We start from the raw sequence: 22410 nt of genomic DNA, 5'->3' as shown, positions 1-22410 counted from the left end.
TTTTGTATTTAAAATTAATTATATTAATTATTTAAAGAGCGGAAAATGAAATAACAAAAAAGATAAGAGAAATGCCAATAAACATCAGTGGATGTTGGAGACAGGGCTGTCCAGGGGTGACCAGTCCCTGGCACCCCATCCTTGCCTCAAGGCTTTCCTCAGTGACTATGTGGGAGTGTCTGGGCTGAGCCCCGTCCCCCTCACTACCGCACCTGTAGCACCCACTGTGAATGTTGGAATATTTGGTCTCCTTTGCCTCAGGGCTCTGACTCTCTCTCCCCAGGGTGGGATTCTTTTATCTCTACCTAGTAAGTGTTTGACTCTGGGCCCCTGAACCTGCTGCCTCTTAGTTGGTCTGCATCTGGCAGGGGATGAATGAATGGTGAAGGAGCATTCAGGGTTTATATTCAGCAGGTTGTTGGAATAACTGAAATTCTTTCATGTGAACTGCTAAATTCCCATGACCCTGAACCCCCCAAGGATCCCATTGCCATCCAGTCATCCAAGTCTCTTCCCTGGACACCCTTCATCTTCCCTGATGCTGCAATTAAAGGTTGATGTCTGGCGTATAGATGGGGGTGGGCACTTCTAGGGTCCTGTCGAGCCCTATGATCAGTGTCCATTTTGATTGATGGTGAAACAATGTGACTGTCTCCTCCTGGGGTGTATGTGTGTAGTGTTTGTGTTCACTTCTTTCAGTCCCCCGTGGCCCCACTCAGCACTCTTTCTTCCCAGTTAAACTGTAACCAGAAATGGGGGACTTGAACTTACTCCCTGGAGGGCCTGTCCAGTTGGCTCTCAGGGCCCAGAGACTATAAAACACGGATGACAAGTACAGGATCACAAACGCCAGTGATCCTTGGTGTTATGGAGGGTGGGGCGCAGAATCTCTCTGGCCCAGGGTTGAGTCTGACACCATGGAGAGATTGCTTCTGGATGAGGTGGGTCTGCCCTCCCTGATTCTGTATCAACCTTCCCTCACTCCCCTCAGATATTTTAGGGACACCAGGGCTGGTCCCAGGTGTTTGGCTCCTGGCCCCCTGAAACTCTTGATTCTTGTCCAGGCACTCCACTGGGATGAATGAATTTAGTGTTCAGGGTTTACATTCATCAGATTGTTGGAATAACTGAAATTCTTCCATGTGAATTGGAATTCTGCCATGTGAAACACCTCTTTACAGTTGAGGACACTGAGGACCACTTACTTTCAAGACATTTACTGCACCTTATTCATTACTACACCTCTCAGACTTGTTCTGTCCTCACATTGAGAGCCAAGGCTGAGGCCAGACCCACCACACTGGTGTGTATTCATGTCCAAATCATTCCAGGCTTTGATTTGTGTTGTGACAATATGTACGCTCCCTGCCTGGTGTCCTCCCACTCCAGACCATGTTCACCGCCCTTCCTTCTGCTCCCAGTATGGTTGGTTCAGCATTTCCCTGTAGGGGTGAGGGGTGGGGGGAGAGTCAGCCCCTTCTCTCCAGGGCTGATCTTATGCGCCTCTCTTGGGGCTTCTCTTCCTCACAGCATTTCTTGACCTCGCTCCCTTGGCTGTACTGGGAGGCAGATTAAGACTCATTCCCAGAGCCTCATCCCAACTAGGATGTCCTTTTCTTGCTGGGTGCCAGGCAGCACCAGCAGGGAGGGGACGACATGCGTGTGTGTGCACCTGTCTGCGTCTTCATTTCGCGCGGTTGCCTAGCACCCGGGACTGGGTGTCCCGGCTTGCAGCCGCGCCCCAACTCCTGTCTCAGGACTTTTTCTGGAGGATCCCCGCCATAATGGTCCCCTTCCCCCTCCAAGAATAAATCCTGGTCTTCGAAAGTCAGGTGTCGGGGAGCTAACCCACTCTCAAACTCAGGAAGCTCCTCTGTGGGCGCCTAAAGTCCAGCACACACAGGTGGGTGGGTCAGTTAAAGGAACTCTGGTGACAGGATCCCTGGCACGCCGTCGTAGGCTCAGCACACCTCCTCACCTCTGCTGCCCTCTGCTGCCCGTATGGGCAACTCGATCCGCTAACCCGCAAGCGGATTAATCCTCCAAATCAAAAAACTAAACCCACTACCGCTAAATTTTTAGTAGTGGCTCTATAGGAGAAAAAGAGGAAGACCCCCAGCGAGATGGATTGGCAAACTGGCAGCATCAATGGGCTTAAACGTGGCAACTATAGTGAGGTTGGCCCAGGATCGGGCAGTGTTTTGTTCTGCTGTGAATAAGGTCGCCATGAGTCGGTATAGACTGTATGGCACGTAACAACATAGGAGTTCTGGTGTGGCGATGTGGGTTAAAGTGCTGGACTTTAAAGTCGGTTTTACTGCAAGGTCGGTGGTTCAAACTCACCAGATGCTCCTTGGAAACCCCATACAGCGTCGCTATGGGTCGGAACCGACTCGACGGCACTTCACAACAACAGGACAGACTGGTGTCCTGGTGTGGTGCTGTAGGTTAAGCACTGTACTGCAAGGTCGGGTTGAACCTCAAGGTCTCTGGCTCAAACTCAAGCTGCTCCTTGGAAACCTTATACAGAGTCGATATGGGTCGGAACCCACTCGGCAACATTTTACAACAAGAATACGACAGAATAGAACGGTTCAAGCTCACAAGCTGCTCCTCGGAAACTTATACAGGATTGCTATGAGTCGGAACCGACTTGACGGCGCTTACCGTGTTGAACAATAAAATAGGGCTTCTAAAGAAGTCCGGGAGTCCTCGTGTGGCGCTGTGGGTTAATGCGTCAGATTGCAAAGTCGTTTGAACTGCAAGATCAGTGGTTCAAGCTCACCAGCCGCTCCTTGGAAACCCTATACAGGGTCGTTATGGGTTGGAATAGACTCAACGGCACTTCACAACAACAACAACAACAACAACAACAAGGAGCCCTGGTGGTACTGTAGCTGCAAGGTTAGCATTTTAAATCTACCAGCCGCTCGGAGGCTTTCTGCTCCCGTGAATATTTACAGCCTCAGAAACCCTGTACAGGGTCGCCATGAGTCTGAACCGACTCCACAGTACATCACCACTACCACCATAGGATTTCTGAGGCTGTAAAACTCAAGTGGAGCAAATAGCTTCATCTTTCTCCTGCAGAGTGGTTGGTGTGTTTGAACCTTGAGATGAGCAGCCCAACGCTTAACCCACTGCACCATTCAGACCCTCAGGCATCCCTAAATTGCTATCCCACCTTCCTCACCCACACTCCTATCCCAGGAGGAGTCCCGAGTGGAGGAAGTGCCGGGATCTCTACTATCTGGGGTCAGAGGCAGCGGATATACTCCTGGGGTGACGGCACCCTCCTTCCAATCTCCAGGTCTCAGGGTTTCAGACACTTCCACTCCTACCTCTGCCCCGGGTAAAGACCTAAGAAGACACTCCCCACCCTCCTTGCATCCACTTTCAGCCAGGCCCAGTCAGAGCTGAGATTTCTACTTTCTCATTGAGGTTGGCTCTAAAACCACAGAACACAAAAGGGAGTGTCCCCAAAGGTCACTTTTGGTCAGATGCTTTTCTCCATGGAAACAATGCCATTCAGTCACTTAACTAACATTTATACACTGCGGCGGTTAGTTCCCCAGGCCAATCCACAAAAGCCTATTTAACTAGAGTGCCAACCAAGCCCAAATAACAGTTTTATAAGAGATTCAGTGCCAAGCTGCAGCAGAGGACACCAGGGCCACACCCCTTTCCTTGCCAGGGTACTTCTCCTTGCCCTCCCCCAAACCTGGGCTTGGCTCTGAGGCAAGATGGGAGGGTTTACTGGCTCCAGATTGGGTGTGCATAGTGGAGGTGCCCTGGCTTTCAGAGACTTGTGGGAAACAGAGACTCTGCATGAGATGGGGAGGAGATAAAAGAGAGACAGGCAGAAGCTTGCATAGCTCCTTGGGGTCTGAGTGGGGTAGCACACAAAGTCTTGTAGGAGGGGCAGGATTTTCAAGTCTTGACTGCCTCTCAAAGGAATTTAACTTGAATCCAGTAAGTTAAGAATCAGTCATTGATGGTTTTTGCAAAAGAAAGAGATATTATGGTGTGCTCCAACATGGCCTTGCCCAGGTTGGACTAGGGCATGGAGGGGCTAAGAGCAGGTTTAGAGGTCTAGGGGAGGGGGACTTGGCACTGGAAGGGCAGTGAGGTTACAGAGGAAAGGCTGTAAGGAGGGATCCTCTTGCCTGTCACACTCTTGGGCTACTCCCTGGTCTGATATTTTTGGCATCTGTGATTTATGGTCAACAGGCAACTTGTAAACTATGGACCACTCAGAGTTTCTGGACGGTGCACATGGTTAAGCACTCAGTTACTAACTGAAATGCTGGAAGTCTGACTTCACTCAGAGGTGCCTTAGAAGAAAAACTTGGCCATCTACTTCTGGAAAAACAGCTATTGAAAACTCTATAGGGTGCAATTCTACTCTGACACACATGAGTCAGAATTGACTCAATGGTAACTGGTTTGGCTTGGTTTGGGTTTAAATCATCTTGCCTGGGACTATTATGTATCTTAGAGAGCCATGAAGTATTGTATCTGCTTTCTGCCTCCCTTGACTGTGTTGCATGCTGGGATTTGTAATTTCTGAATGGATCAGGATTAGTGAAGGTGGAGAGAGACAGAGAAGGGAGTGGGTAAAAATAGGGTTTTGACTGTCCCAGGAAAAAGTTCCTGTGTAGTAGGTGGTAGTGACCCAGTTTTGTGGTGTGTAGTCCCTGTTCTTCTTGGTGTTGTCAGCAGAACTGTCAAGGCCACATCCTTCCTACTTCCAGTGCATGGAGTGTGTGCAGGCATGGAGTGTTAACAGCTCAGACCTGTTAGAGTGAGCAGAAGCTACCCCTGGTGCCTGCAGTTGTTGGTGTTAAGTGCCATCGAGTCGGTTCTGTGTAGGGTTTCCAAGAAATGACTGGTGAGTTTGAATCGCTGAACTTGTGGTTCAAACTGACCTTGCGGTCCAGTGCTTTATCCTACAGCACCATACCAGGTGATTGCAATTATTCTATTATCTTCTTTCTCATCTTCAGGGTAGCTCCATGGGAACACAAATGCTTAACAGGTCCTGCCAGCAGACTGCCATCTCAGTAGGGAAGACCAGCCCTTAAATGAAGACCAGAGACATAGCTGTGCCTCCTTTAGTGTCACCCCCAAACAGTCAGAATGATAGGACGTGGTCAGTTCTCTTCTCACTGAAAGCCAGCATACCACACAGCTTCTCCTCAGTTTGCAGAAGCATGTCGATCCATCTTGTTTACTTTGCTCTGGCCTCTCTATTTCTATTGTTGTTGTTAGGTGTTGTCCAGTCAGTTCTGACTCATAACGACAGAATAGAACACTGCTGGTCCTGTGCCATCCTCACAATTGGTGTTATGTTTGAGCCCATTGCTGCTGCCACTGTGTCAATCCATCTCGTTGGCGGGTCTTCCTCTTTTTCTCTGACCCTCTACTTTACCAAGCATGATGTCCTTCTCCAAGGACTGGTCCCTCCTGATAACATGTTCAAAGTATGAGAGAGACAGTTTCACCATCCTGGCTTCTAAGGAACATTCTGGTTGTACTTCCTCCAGCACAAGCCTGTTTGTTCTTCTGACAGTCCATGATACTTTCAATATTCTACGCTAACACCATAATTCAAATACATTGATTCTTCTACACTGTCCAACTTACAAATACATATGAGGATATTGAAAAAAATCATGGCTTGGGTCAGGCACACCTTAGTCCTCAAACTGATAGCTTTGTTTTTTAGCACTTTAAAGAGGCCTTTGCAGCAGATTTGCTCAACGCAGTATATCATTTACTCGCTTTCTTTCTTTTTTTATTTTAAAATATGTTTATTTTTTACTATATATTTTACATTGAGCACAAGAGAGAAAATAGTTATGGTAATTACATCAAAATGCAATCTCTGGACTCAATAAATATCCTTTATAATCACACTGATGAATTTCTAGAAATAAATATACACATGAAGGCAACTAATGAGTAAAACAACCATCTAATCATGATCTCAGGAGTGGGGATCACGCAGGATCAGTTAAGTCACTTTGCCACCATCAGCGTTTTCAAAACATGATTCACATTCATTTCAATCACATACACATCCATGCCAAGAGTTAAATACACTGCTAATGCTAACAACTTAAAACAATGATCTTTGTTACCTTACAAGAATATACCATTTGATACAATGACATTCAAGCAGAGAATTTCAGGACCTTGGTACTCTGGTGCACACAAAGGTGCAAGTGAGGCTGAGCAAGATGAGTGTTCCTTTTTCTCACTGAAGACATGATCCAAGAAGAAAGTGAGACAGACATTCTAACTAGCCATCAAGAATGCTACAAAGAAGCCACTCTTGGCATTAGCAACAAACCACATTTACAGAGCCTTAACCAATGTTACAAAAATAAAACCTGTAGAATCACAGCTATGCATATACTGTCATTTTCTTTCTTTGCCTTCCATAAACCATCATCTCTGAATGCTAGCAGTGAGTGCCAGCATGCAGTTCTTCTCTGGCACATGAACTTCTGATGGACTCTGATAGACTCTCTCAAAGTATTCTTTGGAAGCAGTTTGGTTTGGCTTGACTGTTGAGGATTGGGTGTACAGTTTGCTGGGCAGACTTCTCCATGGGTCTCCATGAACTGGAACACCTTCAACCAACTGGAGGGTCTCTTCTACACTCTGGGAGGTCATTGGCAATCAGGGGCTTGATGAGTCTATTGGGGTCAATGATGAAGAGATCTCTGAGGGAAGACCGAGGTTTTCTAACAGAACGCCATAGTCTCAGGAATATTTGTTTCATTAAATCTGACAAGACTGGGATGTTCAAGTGGCCCAGACCACTGTCCTTCCTTGGTATATTTATCCAGGCAAGATGGTTAAAGTGGGAATCCATTAAAACAACAGTAACTTCACAGTTCACATTACGAAATTTGTTGGCTTTGTCACTAAATGCCACAATTTCTGTAGGAAAAACAAAGGTGAAGTCCAAAGGGTAGAAGAAGAGCACTGAGTACTTTCCCTTAAAGTCTTCGAGGCTTTTTCTTTGAACTCTCCGTTGACCATGGCTGTACCCTTAGGATAGGGAGCTTCCTGGTGCTGAAGATGCATTTTGCTTGTGGAGGTCCTGTCCACACACACTGGTCAAACACTTTCTTCCAGAAGCAAAAGGCCTATGGGCTGCAGAGGCTGAAACGCTCCAAGGAATGGTACTCACTTGTCAGGCCACCGAGGCCTAGAATTACCTTCCCACAGTGATTGATATCTTCAGTCATTTGATTTCTAGACTGCTGCTTTCATGAGTGTTGATTGTGGAGCCAAGCAAAATGAAGTCTTTGACAATTTTACTCTTTTCTTCATTCATCCTGATGTTATTTATCGGTCCAGTTGTGAGAATTTATGTTTTCTTCACATTGAGTTGCAACCCACATTGAAGGCTGTGGTCTTTGATCTTTATGAGTATTTTAAGTTCTCTTCACTTCAGCAAACAAAGTTGTAGTATTTGCACGGTGCAGGTTGTTAAACAGTCTTCCTCCGATCCTGATGTCATGTTCTTCTTCATATAACCCAGCTTCTCAGATTATTTGCTCAGCATGCAGATCAAATAAGTATGGTGAAAGAATATCCCCCTGGTGCACACCTTTCCGATTTTAAACCATTCAATATCCCTGTGTTCTATTTGAACAACTACCTCTTGGTCTATATATAGATTCCTCCTGAGCATAATCAAGTGCTCAGGGATACACATTCTTCTCAATGTTATCTGAGGCTGGTCAAGATCTACACCGTTGAAAGCTTTTACATAGTCAATAAAACACTGATATTCTCTGCTTTCAGTCAAGAGCCATCTGATCTCAGCAATGATATTCCTTGTTTTAAGTCCTTCTCTGAATTTGGCTTAAGTTCTGGCAGTTTCCTGGCAGTGTACTGTTGCAGCTATTTTTGAATTATCTTCAGTAAAATTTTACTTGCAAGTGATATAAATTATATTGTTTGATGGTTTCCACATTCTGTTGGGTAATCTTTCTTTGGAATGGGCCCAAATAGGGATTTCTTCAATTGTCTGATGGTAGCTGTCTTTCAAATTTCTTGGAATAGATGAATGTGCTATAAACCTCTAGTGTTGCATCAGTTTGTTGAAGAATTTCAGTTTGTATTCCATCAATTCCCGGAGTCTTGTTTTTTTTGCCAATGTCTTCAGTACAGCTTGGACTTCTTCCTTCAGTATCGTCAGTTCTTTATCATAGGCAACCTCTTGAAATAGTTGAGCATCGACCATTTCTTTTTGGTATAGTGACTGTGTATTCCTTTTATCTTCTTTTGATGTGTTCTGCACCATTCCTTATTTTCCCCATAGAATCCTTCAATATTTCAAGTTGAGGCTTGAATTTTTCTTTCAACTTTCAATTTTTCTTCAGTTCTTTCTACAGAGTGTTCTTTCTTTTTGGTTTTCTAACACTGGGTCTTTGCACCTTTCATTATAATATTTAACTTTGTCTTCTCAAGTTGCTTTTTGAAATTATGTTCAGCTCTTTTACTTCTGCATTTCTCCATTCACTTTAACTTCTCTGTGCTCAAGGGCAAGTTTCAGAGTCTCTTCTTATCTTCATTTTGGTCTTTTCTTTCTTTCCTGTCTCTTTAATGACCTTTTGCTATTTTTCTGGATGATGTTCTTGATGTCATCCTACAACTCTTCTGGTCTTCAGTCATTAGTATCTAATACATCAAATCTGTTCCTGAGATGGTATATAAATTCAAGGTCATAGTTAGCTCTTGTGGACTTGGTTCAATTTTCTTCCTTTTTTTTTTAATTAAGAAAGAGATCAAGGAAAACAAAGAAAACACCAAGGGAATCATAGACAGAAAAGACAGAAAAAACTCTAGAAGATCTCAGGAAAACAGTAAAGAACAAATTGACAAAATAATTGGAATTTTACAAGCCATACTAGAACAGAAAATAGAAATCTAGTAGGCGATTCTGAAGGCAGGGTAGGTAAGAGATCCAAGGGACTCACTCCTTCGGGGAAGCTAGTTCACAGTGCTGGTGGGACACTGGATGTGCCAGGGCAGAGAGCACTGGAGCCAACAGGACCCTTCCAGACCTATCTGGGTGGCCACGCCATGGCGCCCCTGGGGCTCCTCATAATGGATGCATTCTTTGCCATGTTCTGGGGGCTTGGACCTTTTACTCAGGACCTTTGGAAGTGGCAGAACATCTGTGCCTCTCTAGCGTACAGCCTGTTCATGGGGCTGGGACCCTGTTGGGGCTGTCGCTCAGACGGTACTCCCCATTCTGTCTGGTCACTATGTGGGCTACGACATGGCATCACTACTCCTAGAGCTGAACTCTGCCTGCCCGTACCTGTGAAAGATGCTGTTCCTTTCTCATCAGGTCCTATCCTGGGCCATGCTGGCTGCCCTGGCCTTCTCCCCTGGACCACTGGGCTAGATGAGTCTGTGGTTATTCCAGCACCACCACCACGTGCCTGATGCTCTGGTTGTTCTTAGTAGAACTGGACTGGTCACTGTGGGTGCCATGAGCTTCATTTTGGGCATTTCCATTCTGGTCGGTGATGTACTTCAGTTTCAGCCCCACCTATTCATTCCTGGGTACAAGAAGTTGAAGGGACCAAAACATGTTGTGATGCTGGGCCTGCCAATGATTCCACTGTTAACCAGAAAGACTAAGGAAAAGCCAAGGGTTCCTTTTCTGCCAGTCCAGGTAGGGGTGGGGCCAGAACAAGGAAGTGGTCTTTTTAAAAAATGTTTTATTGTGAATTATGTGACAGTTTACATGGAAGAACATTAGCTTTATATTCATCCTATCATATATTGTTACATTGCCATGGTTACAATTCCCTCCATGCATCATCAACCAACCAAATGATATACCCCACAACCCTGGTCATTAGCATACAGCCCCTCTCCCTTTCTGGGTTTTAGAGTTCCCAGCCGCTCCATCTCGCCATGTCATCGTCTCTGCCTCTATCTCTGGCATCACTGTTTCTCTAGGTGGGGTCCTGCACTCCGCTTTTCTCCCTTGATGGTCCCAGGGACCGCCTGTGCTCCTGGACTGCAAAGTCAACCACTCCCTTTCTTTTGCTACAAAGCATCTACCTTTACATTTCCAACCTTCACAGTCAGTCCTGATCGTAATTATTCACTATTGTACCACATGAGTGCTATCCACATATCAAGGAAGTAGTCATTAATGCATATACCCCCACTGGGGTAAGGACTGAACTGGATCTTGGTTCCTCTTCCAGCTACCTCACACCTCCCCCCATTCCTAGGCTCTGAGCAGAAAAGCTAATGTTTATATGTAGGCAGGAACCTGGGATATTCTGCTATCAAATGACCACTCTTTCCAACAGACTAATTCAAGAGCTACAGCCAAAGCTACAGCTAAAGGGTAGCAGGAAGCTGGAAGAAATTGCCAAGGGAAACAGAAACTCACTGTATAGGGCTAGTCCTGGTGTGGCGCTGTAAGATAAGCACAGATCCAAACCCACCAGTCACTCTTCAAAAACCCTATATAGGTCACTATAAGTTGGAACCGACTTGACAGCTCTTAACAACAACAATACAGGGATAGCTGGGGGATGATGAGGTTCTGTTGGGATCAGTGAGATCCAGTATGGAGGGGGAGGAGTCAGAAGGAAGAGACCTCACCTAAGACCAAATTCTGGCAGTGGGAGAGGGTACAACAAACGCCATCTTTAACTAGTAGGATGGAAATCATGGTTGCCAGGAGACAGCAGAACCTGGACCACAGCAATTGCTACTGATATTTCTGGTTTGCAAAGCCACAGTATTGTATTTGTGCTTAACCTCTGTCTACTGCATCCAGCAATTAGCTTTTCTTTTTTCTTTTTTAAAATTTAACTTTTTATTGTGACTTGAGTGAAGGTTTATAGACAAGACCATTGGCTTTCCATTCCACAAACGTACACTTTGTTTCACTTCGATTACAAATCCCTCAATGCAACAGCGTTATCCTACTCCCTCCCTGTGGGTCCCCCTTTACATCTCATATTTCACAAATGAACAAAGCAACAATATTTGATGCACACAACAAAACAAAAATAGATATTTAAATGCCCAAAAGGCATATTCGGCAAGCTAGCTTCCTGTCCGCCGGCCCACAGTCTTACTCAGTCCTTGGGCCTAGAGCCTGCAGCTGCTCTGTGTCTCTTAGCCACAGCCTCTGCCACCATCTCTGCTATCACCACTTATATAGGTAGGGATCTCATACTTCACTCATGCTCTTCCTTCTTGATGGTCCTGGGATTGTCTGTTCCTGAAATGAAAGATTAATACTCCCCCCCCCTTTTAAATTACACATCTTCTACAATTTTAGTTTTGACAATCACAATTAATCCTGCTACAATTACTCACAATTGAATCATAAAATCCTATCAGCATCATCCCCCACCCCTTTCATCAGATGCATCTGGAAAAGAGGAAAAGTATTCAATGAGGATTCTACTTTACCCCACTCATTAAAAAATGCAGACAACTTTATGAATTTGCATATCATCTTTGCTCAGGGGCCATGCTAATCTCTGTATCATTCTAATTTTACTCTATGTGCTGTTCTAATTTTCATCTTCAGCCTGAACTTGCATATGACCAGTTGATGGTTTGTTTCACAGTCTGTCCCTGGCCTTGCTTAGGATGATGCTGCTGACTTTTTCCACCGTCTCTTCCCGTAGAAGTAGTTTGATTCCTGTGCATTTCATCAGACGTGGTCCATGTGTACAGTCACCTTCTATGGTGTTTTAAAAAAAGGTATTTGCAATGAATGAATCATTTGTCTTTCAAAATTCTATCATGCAATATTTAGCATCATTTCCATCACCAAAGCCATATTTTCCAACTACTGATCCTTTCTCTTTGCTTCCAACCTTCACATTCCAATAACCAGTGATTATTAATGCAGCTTGATTGCATGTTTGATCTATATTAGAAGGAAAGAAGTCAGTAGAATTCTCCAATTTCATCATCACTGGCTTTAGTGGTTGGTGTACAAATTTGAATAATAGTGGTATTAACTGGTCTTCCTTGTGTGTATGGATATTATACTATCACAGACAGCTTGTACTTCAAGATAGATCTTGAAACATTCCTTTTGATAATGAATGATTGTCAGATTCAAAATGGCCAATACCAGTTCATTTTTGCTCAATAATGCCTAGGATATTGATTGATCTTCATGAGTTTCACTTCATTTTTGACAACTTCCAATTTTCCTGGATTCATATTTTGTAATTCCATGTTCCAATTATTAGTGGATGTTTATAATTGTTTCTCCTCATTTTGAGTCGTGCCCTATCAGCAAATGAAGCTCCCCAAAGCTTTGCTGTATTCACATCATTTTGGCCAACTCTGCTTTGAGGAGATAGCTCTTTCCCAGTGGAAATTTGAGTACTTTCAAACCTGAGGGGCTCTTCTTCCAGCACTATATCTGACCCCTAGCAGCCCTGTATAGGAGCAGCCAGTAAGCTTGAACCACCGACCTTACAATTCAAACCAACTTTGCAGTCTAACACATTAATCCACAGCGCCACACCAGGTCTTCAGTGAAATAATAGAAAAGGTATTTAAGAGGTGACAGTGTAGGATAAGCATTTGACTGCAAGGTCCGTTTGAACAGCAAGGTTGGCGGTTCAAATCTACCAGCTGCTCCTTAGAAACTCGATACAGTGTCACTATGAGTTAGAACCGACTCAATGGCACTTGAGCCTGCCAGGTGCTTCCTGGGAGAAAAATGAGGCTCTGCTCCCTCGAAGAGTTAAAGCCTCGAAAACCCTGTGCACAGGGGTCGCTCTGAGTGGAAGTTAGCAACAACAACAGGGCAAAGGAAGGGAACCTACTGTGGACTAGGTGTTGGACTGCTAACTGCTGCAAGGTCAGTGGTTCAAAGCTACCAACCGCTCTGCAGAAAGATGAGGCTGTTCACTTCCATAAAGATTTACAGTCTTGGAAGCCCTTCATAGTGTCATTATGAGTTGGAATAGACTCCATGGCAATGGGTGGGGGTGAGGGGCAAGGATAGAATGGTGGGGCCACTGTTTCCAGCTTATGTGGGATTGCTGGGACACCCCAGGTGGAGCCTGCTGTGGAGCTCTCCTTGGTTTCCTTCTAAATAGATTTCCTCCTATTTGAACACCATCATTTTGCTGTGTCTTTAAAGAACAGTTTTACAGATATTGAAACTGCTTTCAAGATATTAAGCCTCCAGCATATAAAGATGCAACACAGGGTACTAGAAAGTATAATCATGTCTGAATTGTGTTACTGATCTGTTACAAATAAATTATTGTAGTAACAAATAAATGGACATGAGGTTCTTTCTGAACTCATTAGGGTAGCCATGTGCCTTATTGATACATCTAACTATTGGACATGTCTCTGTTCTATAAGTCATTTTTTGTGGTACATTGATTAGATGAATAAGTAGAATTACACCTATCTTTACTAATGAGCACCAGAGTGGGTGTATGGGACTTGAGACTGTTTCATACCTAACTTTTTTTTTTTGGTCAGACAGAGGAGTTCCACAGATTCATTGAAATGGGAGCTTTCCTAGTTCCCAGAATTGCATAGAAGTAAATTCAAATACCATGATTTAAGAGACAGGCAAAATTACCATAGAAACTTTTTTTGGTTCTCTGTATCCCCTACACCATTTCATGTTATCACAACCTGCTACCTCAGATACCTTCTCTTCTTTATGCCCCAACGTTCAAAATAGCCCTTCTTATTTGACTCTGCTTTCCTAATTAAAAGTTGCCTTTGACAAAGTGTATGCTTTGTTGAATGTACAACTGGTGATCTGCTCTGTACACCTTCACTCAATTCACAATATAAAGTTGAAAAAAAAGTTGCCTTTGATCCTGTATCCCAAAGTTCCTGGAATTCTTAAACATTGTCTTCTGTTCAAAATGTCTTGAGTAGAGAATGTCTCTAGACAGATCTAATGTTGTAACAGGTCTGGGAGGAAGGGCAGTGGGACTACTTGTCCTATGCTAGGAATCCTGGTGTGGTGCTGTAGTATAAGCACTGGACTGCAAGGTTATTTGCACCACAAGGTCGAAAATTCAAACTCACCAACAGCTTCTCTGAAACCCTGTACAACGTCGCTATGAGTAGGAACTGACTCCACAGCATTTAACAACAATGAGAGAATCTAGCCTGATATTTACCAGAAAGCTCTTCAGACTCAGAAAGATCAAACCAGGTGCTGCTGAAGTGTCCCTTTCTGTATTCTTAGAGTTTATAGACTTTTTTCTTGGTGCTCGCCTTTGGCTTGGTTCCTGGCACTTTTGAACTGCACGAGTTAAGAGTTTGCCAAGACGATTCCTATGGCAGTAGAAATAATCTGCTAGACTTCGACTTGAGTTGGAATTTTTGATGCTTTCTTAATCTCCTTTGTAATGTCATTAACTTACTAGTGGGTCTGCTATGATTTTGGGATTCTGATATCCTCAAATCAAATTAGCGATGACCAGACACTTTATCACCATTCTCCCTGGCTTCTCAAATTTCTTCTTTTCCTTTTTCAGTTCTCTAGCAGTTTCTTCTATAGATGGTCCTGCCTTCATTAACAGTATTCAGAGGACATAATTTTTTTTAAAGAGTCCAATTGTATATTGTATTCTCCCTCTCCAATATGGTAACTACTAGCCACATATGGCTATAATAATTTAAACTTAAATAAAAATTTCAGCCACTTGGTTATACTAAGCACTAGCACTTCCAGCACCCAACAGTCATGTGTGATTAGTGGCTACTCTATTGTACAGACAGATAGAGTTTGTTTGGTAACAGAGCAGGGACTGGTATGTCTTCCTGGCTGTTAAAGGCAAGGCCAAACCACAGATGCACTAGTGTTGCCAAAGCTTGGCTATTTGCCATGTTCGTTTTGACTCACTTCATTTTGAATGACTAATTTCTTCTCTAACTGTAGTGTGAGGAATGTTGAAGTATTTCAAAGTGTTGACCATTACCTTCATTTTGAGAGTCCTGGTGTGGTGCTGTGGGTAAATGCTCTGGACTGCAAAGTCAGTTTGAACTGCAAGGCTGGTGGTTCAAGTTAACCAGCTGCTCCTCAGAAACCCTGTAAGGGTTGCTACTCGTCAGAACCAACTTGACAGCATTTAACAACGACCTTTATTTGGGGAGAATGCGGTAGCTCCATACGATAAGCACTGGATTATGAACCACAAGGACAGTGGTTCGAGTCCACCAGTCACTCCTCAGGAGGAAAGTGAGGGGTTCTGCTTTCGGAAAGACTGAAAGCCTCGGAAACCTCATATAGGGTTACTGTGGTAGGAACCCACTCAGCGGCACTTAACCTATTTTTTTGTTCCAAGTCTAGAGTCCATTACTGGCCACTAGATGGAGATAGGGTTCTATTTAATATTTTCTAGAAGTCATTCTTTGGAAACCCTATACAGGGTCTCTGTGGGTCAGAACCCACTCGATGGCACTTAACAACAAGAAGAAGAAGAATCTCTGGTGTGGCGCTGTAGGATAAGCACTGGACAGCTAACCACAAAATGGGCAATTCAAACTCAGCAACCTCTCTTAGAAACCTTATACTGTGTCTCTTTGCATGAGAACCGACTCAAAGGCACACAATAATAGGAGCCCTGGAAAGAAGTCTTGGAAAGGAGTCCTGGTGGGCTGTGCGTTAGGCATTTGTTTGGGAATTGCAAGGTCAACAAATCCACCTGATGCTCTGGCCCCTGGGAGAAAGGTGAAGCTGTCTGCTCCCATAAAGATTTACAGCCTTGGAAATCCTATACAGTCACTATAAATCAGAATCAACTTGAGGGCAGTTTTTGAGTTAAGAGCCCTGGGAGGAGCTCTGGTGACTCAATGGGTTAAGTGTTGGGCTGTTAATCTTAAGGTCGGCGGTTCTAATCCACCAGCCACTCCACAGAAGAAAGATGTGGCAGTCTGCTTTCATAAAGATTACTGTTATTAAGTGCTCCTGAGTTGGTTCCAACTCATAGCGACACTCTATAGGGTTTCCAAGGAGCGGCTGGTGAGTTTGAACCACAGACCTTGTGGTTAAAACTGACCTTGTGGTCGAGTGCTTATCCTACAGCACCACATTACAGCCTTGGAAACCTTATGCTGTAGGGTCTCTTATGAGTCAGAATTGACTGGGGAACAATGGTTCAGGTTTAAAGAGCACCATTCTAAATTCAGATTCTTTACAATGGGTAATCTAGTCTTTTCCTCAAAAAACATTAGATAGGTCTCATAAGCATTAAAGAAACCCTATAGTTACAATTCCTTGAGGTTGCCCAAAAAATTAGGGAAAGGAAAGATGTACTACATTATTCACTTGATGTGGCTCTGTAGGATAAGCACAGGACTGCTAACTGCAAAACTGCAGTCCAAACTCACTACATGATCCTAAGAAATACTATACTGTGGGTCAGAACTGACTTGACAGTACTTAACAACAACAATGACGTTTCCATATGCTTATCCTCTACCCATGAGAGAGCAAGTCTCACAATCCTACTTAACAATTAGAATTCTGAGTTCATTCAGAGCTTTATGAGACTACTCAGACAGCACCACAGTAGGAGGAATTCTTTTCCAAACAAAATCAGGGGAGACCTCCTTCTCCCTGTTAAGATCTAAATTAATCCAATGGTTCTTTCTGTAAGTCAGAAGGAGAAATGTTCAGGACTCCAAAAGTCAGAGAGCAGTAAAAAGTGGTTTTCAACTATGTTTCTTTAAATTAAAACTCAAGCTAATATTGATGATCAATATAGTAAATACAACAGAGTCTCTGAGTGGCACATATGGTTAAGCACTAACCAAAAGATTGGTGATTCGAGTCTACCCAGAAGAGACTTGGAAGAAAGGACTGGTGATCTATTTCTGAAAAATCAACTATTGAAAAGTCTAAGGAACACAGGTGTACTGTGAAACACATGGGGTCACTATGAGTTGGCATTGATTTGATGACAACTGATTTTCTTTTTATTATAAACATTGATTTCTCAGTCCTCTGTTGTTGAAATTTTTTTCTTCCTTTCTCTCAAAATCACAGTGAATCCTCTTTAATTGTAGGTGATGCAGGTAGTGAGAGGATTCAGTCATGGTCAGACTCCTTGGATGTGAAACTCTTTGAGCACAAAGTGGACTGTGTCTTTCCTTTTTTATAAGATGATTGGCAGTGAAGTTATCAAATGACAATAGCTCCTTTCTTAAGTGAAGCGCTGAGAGATGGACTGCCCATGCTCCTACTAGAAATATTGTAAAGTGGAAGCATGTGTAATATTTTATGGCAATGAACAAAAAATAGAAATTTCATAGATGCTTTCATTTGGATCCTTTGTTGTAACGTTAGCTTTTCACAAAAGGGTTCATAAAGCATTTGTAAGTATTACTTTAGGATAATAAATAATCATATTAATTAATTTAAGCCATGTATGTCTTCTGTAATAGCCAATATTTCCAGAAAACTAGGACTTAAGAGTATTTTCTACAATGTATCAGCATGTGGTTTTCTTTAATAAAGTAGATATTCATGTCAGTTTTGGAAAATTGTCAGCAAACGGATGACTTGCTCCTTATTTGGGATTGGTATTTAACAATATTTAAAATTGCTAAAACCAAATGATAGTTGTAATTTATGAACATATTTCATCAAAATGACTTCCTGTAGCCACTTTCAAAAAAGTTAAGTCACTTTCAAAAACTTAAGAAAGGGAAACTCTTTAAGTTTGATTAAGATCCTGTTGTCTTTGAATTAACACGAGCCATGGCATTTTCAATAACCTCATATGCATGCAAAACCTGGACAGTGAATAAGGAAGACCATAGAAGAATTGATGCATTTGAGTTATGGTGTTGGAGGAGAATATTGAAAGTACCATGGGCTGCCAAAAGAGCCAATAGATCCGTGTTGGAAGAAGTGCAGCCAGAGTGCTCCTTGGAGGCCAGGATGACCAAACTTCATCTCTCATACTTCAGACATATTGTCAGGAGGGACCAGTTGCTGGAGAAGGATATCATGTTTGGTAAGGTGGAGGGTCAGAGAAAAAGAGGAAGACCCCCAATGAAATGGAATGGCCAAGTGGCAGCATGGATGGACTCAAGTGTGGCAACAATAGTGAGTTTGGCCCAGGATCGGGCAGTGTTTTGTTCTGCTGTGCATGAGTCAGTGCCAACTCGATGGCACCTAACAACAACAATCTAATGGATACTATAGGGGATCAGAAGTTCTCCTGCCAACTGTTGTATGAAATTGGGTGGCCACGCACCATACCATAAACCATGGATGAAACAAATATAACTTCTGTCAAATATAAAATTTGTAAATTAAAATGATTTACAAAAATCACAATATACTACTCTAAAAGATCCTAAGAGGAAGACTCCCCCAAGGAGATGAGCTGACACAGTGGCAGCAGCAGTGGGTTCAAGCACAGCGAGGACCGGGCAGTGTTTTGTTCTGTCATGCACAGAGCCGCTAGGAGTTGGAACCAGCTCCATGGCACCTAACAACAAGAAAAGCAATGGTAGCAGGACTAAGTTGGTATAAATATATCTTTGATCCTTTGAAACTGAGAACATTTCAAACTGTCCTTGTATGTCACAGGTGGTTTGATGAACACTTGATGCAGATAGTGATATCAAAAGAAAACTATAGCTGTTATTTAAAATTCTGATTTCACGTAGATTTTTGCACTCAGAAAACATAATCTCAACAGCTGATATGCTTTATCAGTTCTGCATAAATTTTAGTGACAAAAACTAGACTCAGTGCCTTTTCTATTCGGGTTTACGAGGAGTAATCCTTCTTCACTGGTGAGGGTACAATATGAATTTGGGTATCCGCAATGAAATAAAGCCAACTTTAGGAGGTGCATTCCTCTTCAATAATGAGAATTGATTACCATCAAGAAGTTTATTTTTCTATACCTTAGTACAACAATGGCTTATTCTCAGGTTCTTCACTGGCCCTGTCACTTTTGACATATGGTTCCCAACATCAAAGGGGTGGTCATCTTCCTCTCAAGAAGAAAGGCAGACACAAATATTGGGTTTAGATCATTTATGTTACTCAGGAAAGGGCATGCTTGAGACAGAGCAAGTGCATTGAATTGAAAGCTGGGGTCAGGAGCACAATTCAGTCACAGTGTCCTCTTTGGAGGCTGAAGACTGCTGGAAACAGAAGCATCAGAAATACTTGCGCCAAGGAACATGCCATCATTTGAAATGATTTCAGGAGCCTTGTAGCAAAGAGTAAACGCCAAGCTTAGAGTCTATTACCTTTCCTTTCCCTCTAGAGCCCAGAGGAGAGAAAAAATTAAATAGAGATGTTGAGTGTTGGCCTGATGGGTAATGGAAGAGAATTTCTGGGGTTTTCTTTGACAGTAGAACAAAATGAGGCTCATTGTTTACACCCACCCAAAGAAGAAAATGGGTAGTGTTGGGGGCAATTTAGTTAAGTCTGAAAAAAGTATACAGTCTCTGAGAATATCTCCTGACCTATCAGGAGACTTCTTATAACACCAATATTTAATAAATGCCCCCCAAATCATACCGTGATGAAATGAATGACTTTCTCACCAAGAAAGAAGAGAACAGAGTACCACCTGTTGGTTGAGGTCCTCATTTCCAGAGTTGAAAAAGAAAAGGAATGCATTCAATATTGAGAGAGACAATTTTCTTTGTGCTTGTCTCTTCCTGTTCTGGAATTCTGTTCACCTGTAACTTGTTCCTCTTCATCATGTCTCACATAACTCTTAGGCTTTCTTCAGATATTTTTCATTCTTTTTTTCTGATCATTCTTCCAGCATACTAGTATTGAGAGATTTTTCTTCAAGGTCACTAATTCGCACTTACAATAATTTGCATCTTCTTTTCCTTTTCAGTGAATTATCTGTTTCTGAAATCTTAGTATTAATATTCTGGATTTCTAATTGCAGGATTTGTATTGTTTCAAAATTTGCATTTATTTTGTCTGTTTGTTCTTGTAATGTTTTCCTGAATTCTTCTAAAGTTTTTATTGTGTTCTCCTTGCTTCCCTCTGTCTTTCTATCAATCCTTTGAATCATTCATCTTTTGAATTCTTTTTTCAGTTAGTTCTACTAACTTTTCTCTCTCAGAATCATTTTCTGGCTCTGCATCTTGGACATTTGTTTGAGCCATTCTCTCTTGTTTTTTTTTGTTTGAGCTAAACTAGTCTGTTGTCTCTAGGGCACTGTGAGGTTGTTGCATTTGTTAAAATAAAGCATGCAATTGGTGGAAACAGAGGGGAAGTCAATGGCGGATTCCTGCAATTCAAGGAGCACATGAGGTATTTGTAAAAGAGATGTGTATTAGCCTCAGTGTTATCTATGTTCAGGGTACTCATTCTGGAAGTAGTTTGTGGGAGCCCTTGATGGAGCTGACTTCAGTGTCCGTTAGGACCACAGGGAAGCCGAGGACAGGGTGACTGGCTAAATGCTGGTCTGATGGCTTTGTGGGTTTTGTAGTTGTAGAGCTGAGCCCAACTGAATCCAGCACCAATGTGGCACAGTAAAGCAGTGCAGCCAGCCCCACTTCACACTGGCATGGCTTAGCAACCATGGGGCTCTGAACTTCAGAAGAGCAGGGTCAGCTCTAGGGGTGGATGAGGGTGGGAGGGGCCACATCTTTGGTCGCACATTTTCTGTCATTCTCTTAAATCTGCATTTCTGGTCCCCTGCTGCCAAAGTTGCTCACAAGATGGTGGAGTTGTGCTTTACCACCATTCACCAGTCAGTCTCCTCTTGCTGTCTTGCTCAGCCTCTCCTGCCAGCAAGCACTCCATCACCCTCTCTGACATGTCTTCTGAAGTTCAGAAGTCAGAATTTTCATCTGTGTCTGTTTTATTTTGTCTCTCACATCTTTGTTGTAGAGGGTTCACATAATGCATCTGCTAGTCCACCATCTTGCCAGAAGTCTTTATTATTTTAATGTGAATATTATAATTTTTTGTAACTTCCTACAACTTTTACTAATTTTACATATTTTTAAAGTCTTTATTGTGAATTGAGTGATAGTTTACATGGCAGAACATCAGTTGATTGGTCAACTAGTCATATTTTGTTTCATTGCTATGATTACAATACACTCCATGCGCCATCGATTTACAGTATTTGCCTCTATTCCCTCTTTTTCTCCTTTTGATGTTTACAAAGCCATTCAATGTATTGCAAATAGTGTTATATTAAAATTTTACTACCATGTTATCAAAATGCTTAATTTATTTTCATGTTTGCTTATTTAACCCCCCCTCCATTTTTTTAACAGTATTTACTTCTATTCCGTTTTTGTTCATTTGTGTTTTTTTGTTTGTTTATTTGTTTGTTTTTTGAGGTGTGAACACATTAACTTTATTCTATAAGCAATGGAGATTCCATGCAGGTTTTTAAAGTAATATTTTTTCTCTCTCTTTTTTTTTAACTTTAAAAATGTGTGCATTATAGAAAATTGAAAAAACAAAGAGCAAAAAACAAGGAACACAAGACACCCAAAATCAATTTGATGATGTGATGACAAGTTTGACATCCTGTGTGTGCATACACATAACTGGTTGAGGTCACACAGCAGGAACTCATGCTTTTTTCACACACCATGAATATTTACCAATTCAAAGTTCCAAAGCCTTGAGTATATTGACAACCAAGAATACACGACACTGACTTAGTCATGAAAGAAAAATAAAATCCTGGCTTTCTTTGGAGAGAAAAATTTCATAAATGACAAAAATATTAACAGGCCTCTAGATAGGATACTGACAAGAGTTAGAAAAGACTGCATTCCCTCAATGCTCCATTTAAAATGAAACAGAAAGCAAGAATACAGTAAGTATAATGCTTCTAAGAGAATTCATTATCCGATCTATAACTACTTAAGTATTACCAAGGTGTTTCCATTGTATTTAGTAATGTATTCCTATAGTACAGCCAAGAGATACTCACATACACCAATGGTTATCATCAAAATGCAAATATGGACACATCTACAATCCCATCTCCCCTTGTATTTCCTTCTGCCAACCTAACCAATCTTGATGTACACTTGTTCAAAGGTGCTTTAACAATTCCATGTCCAAGATGCTTTTCTATTAATTATAATAAAGATATTTACAAAATGATTAACTCACTAGCCTTACTTATCATACTGTCACCTCAAAACATCTAAAAAGCTGAGATGAGGCAAAATAATAAACATTGTTCACAATAAACAGATACATTATAGAACGCACATGTAGATTTAGGGTTATCATCTAAAACTGGCTTCTAGATATGGAGATACTAGCCAAGAGCCCTTCCATTTGCCCTTCCTCTTCTCTTTCTTCCACCATTTCAATGACTAAGTACAGAAATAGTTCTAGATCAAAGAGGTGGATCAACA

At 42.3% G+C, this 22410-nt stretch overlaps 1 pseudogene; it reads right to left on the bottom strand.

The window, feature by feature from the left end:
• Positions 1-6453: 6453 nt before the first annotated feature.
• Positions 6454-22410, bottom strand: part of LOC102822934 — a 33789-nt pseudogene continuing 17832 nt past the window's right edge.

Source organism: Chrysochloris asiatica, unplaced genomic scaffold (genome assembly GCF_000296735.1).
Source record: "Chrysochloris asiatica unplaced genomic scaffold, ChrAsi1.0 scaffold00038, whole genome shotgun sequence".
NCBI lineage: Eukaryota > Metazoa > Chordata > Mammalia > Afrosoricida > Chrysochloridae > Chrysochloris > Chrysochloris asiatica.
This window is presented reverse-complemented; position numbering and strand designations above follow the sequence as displayed.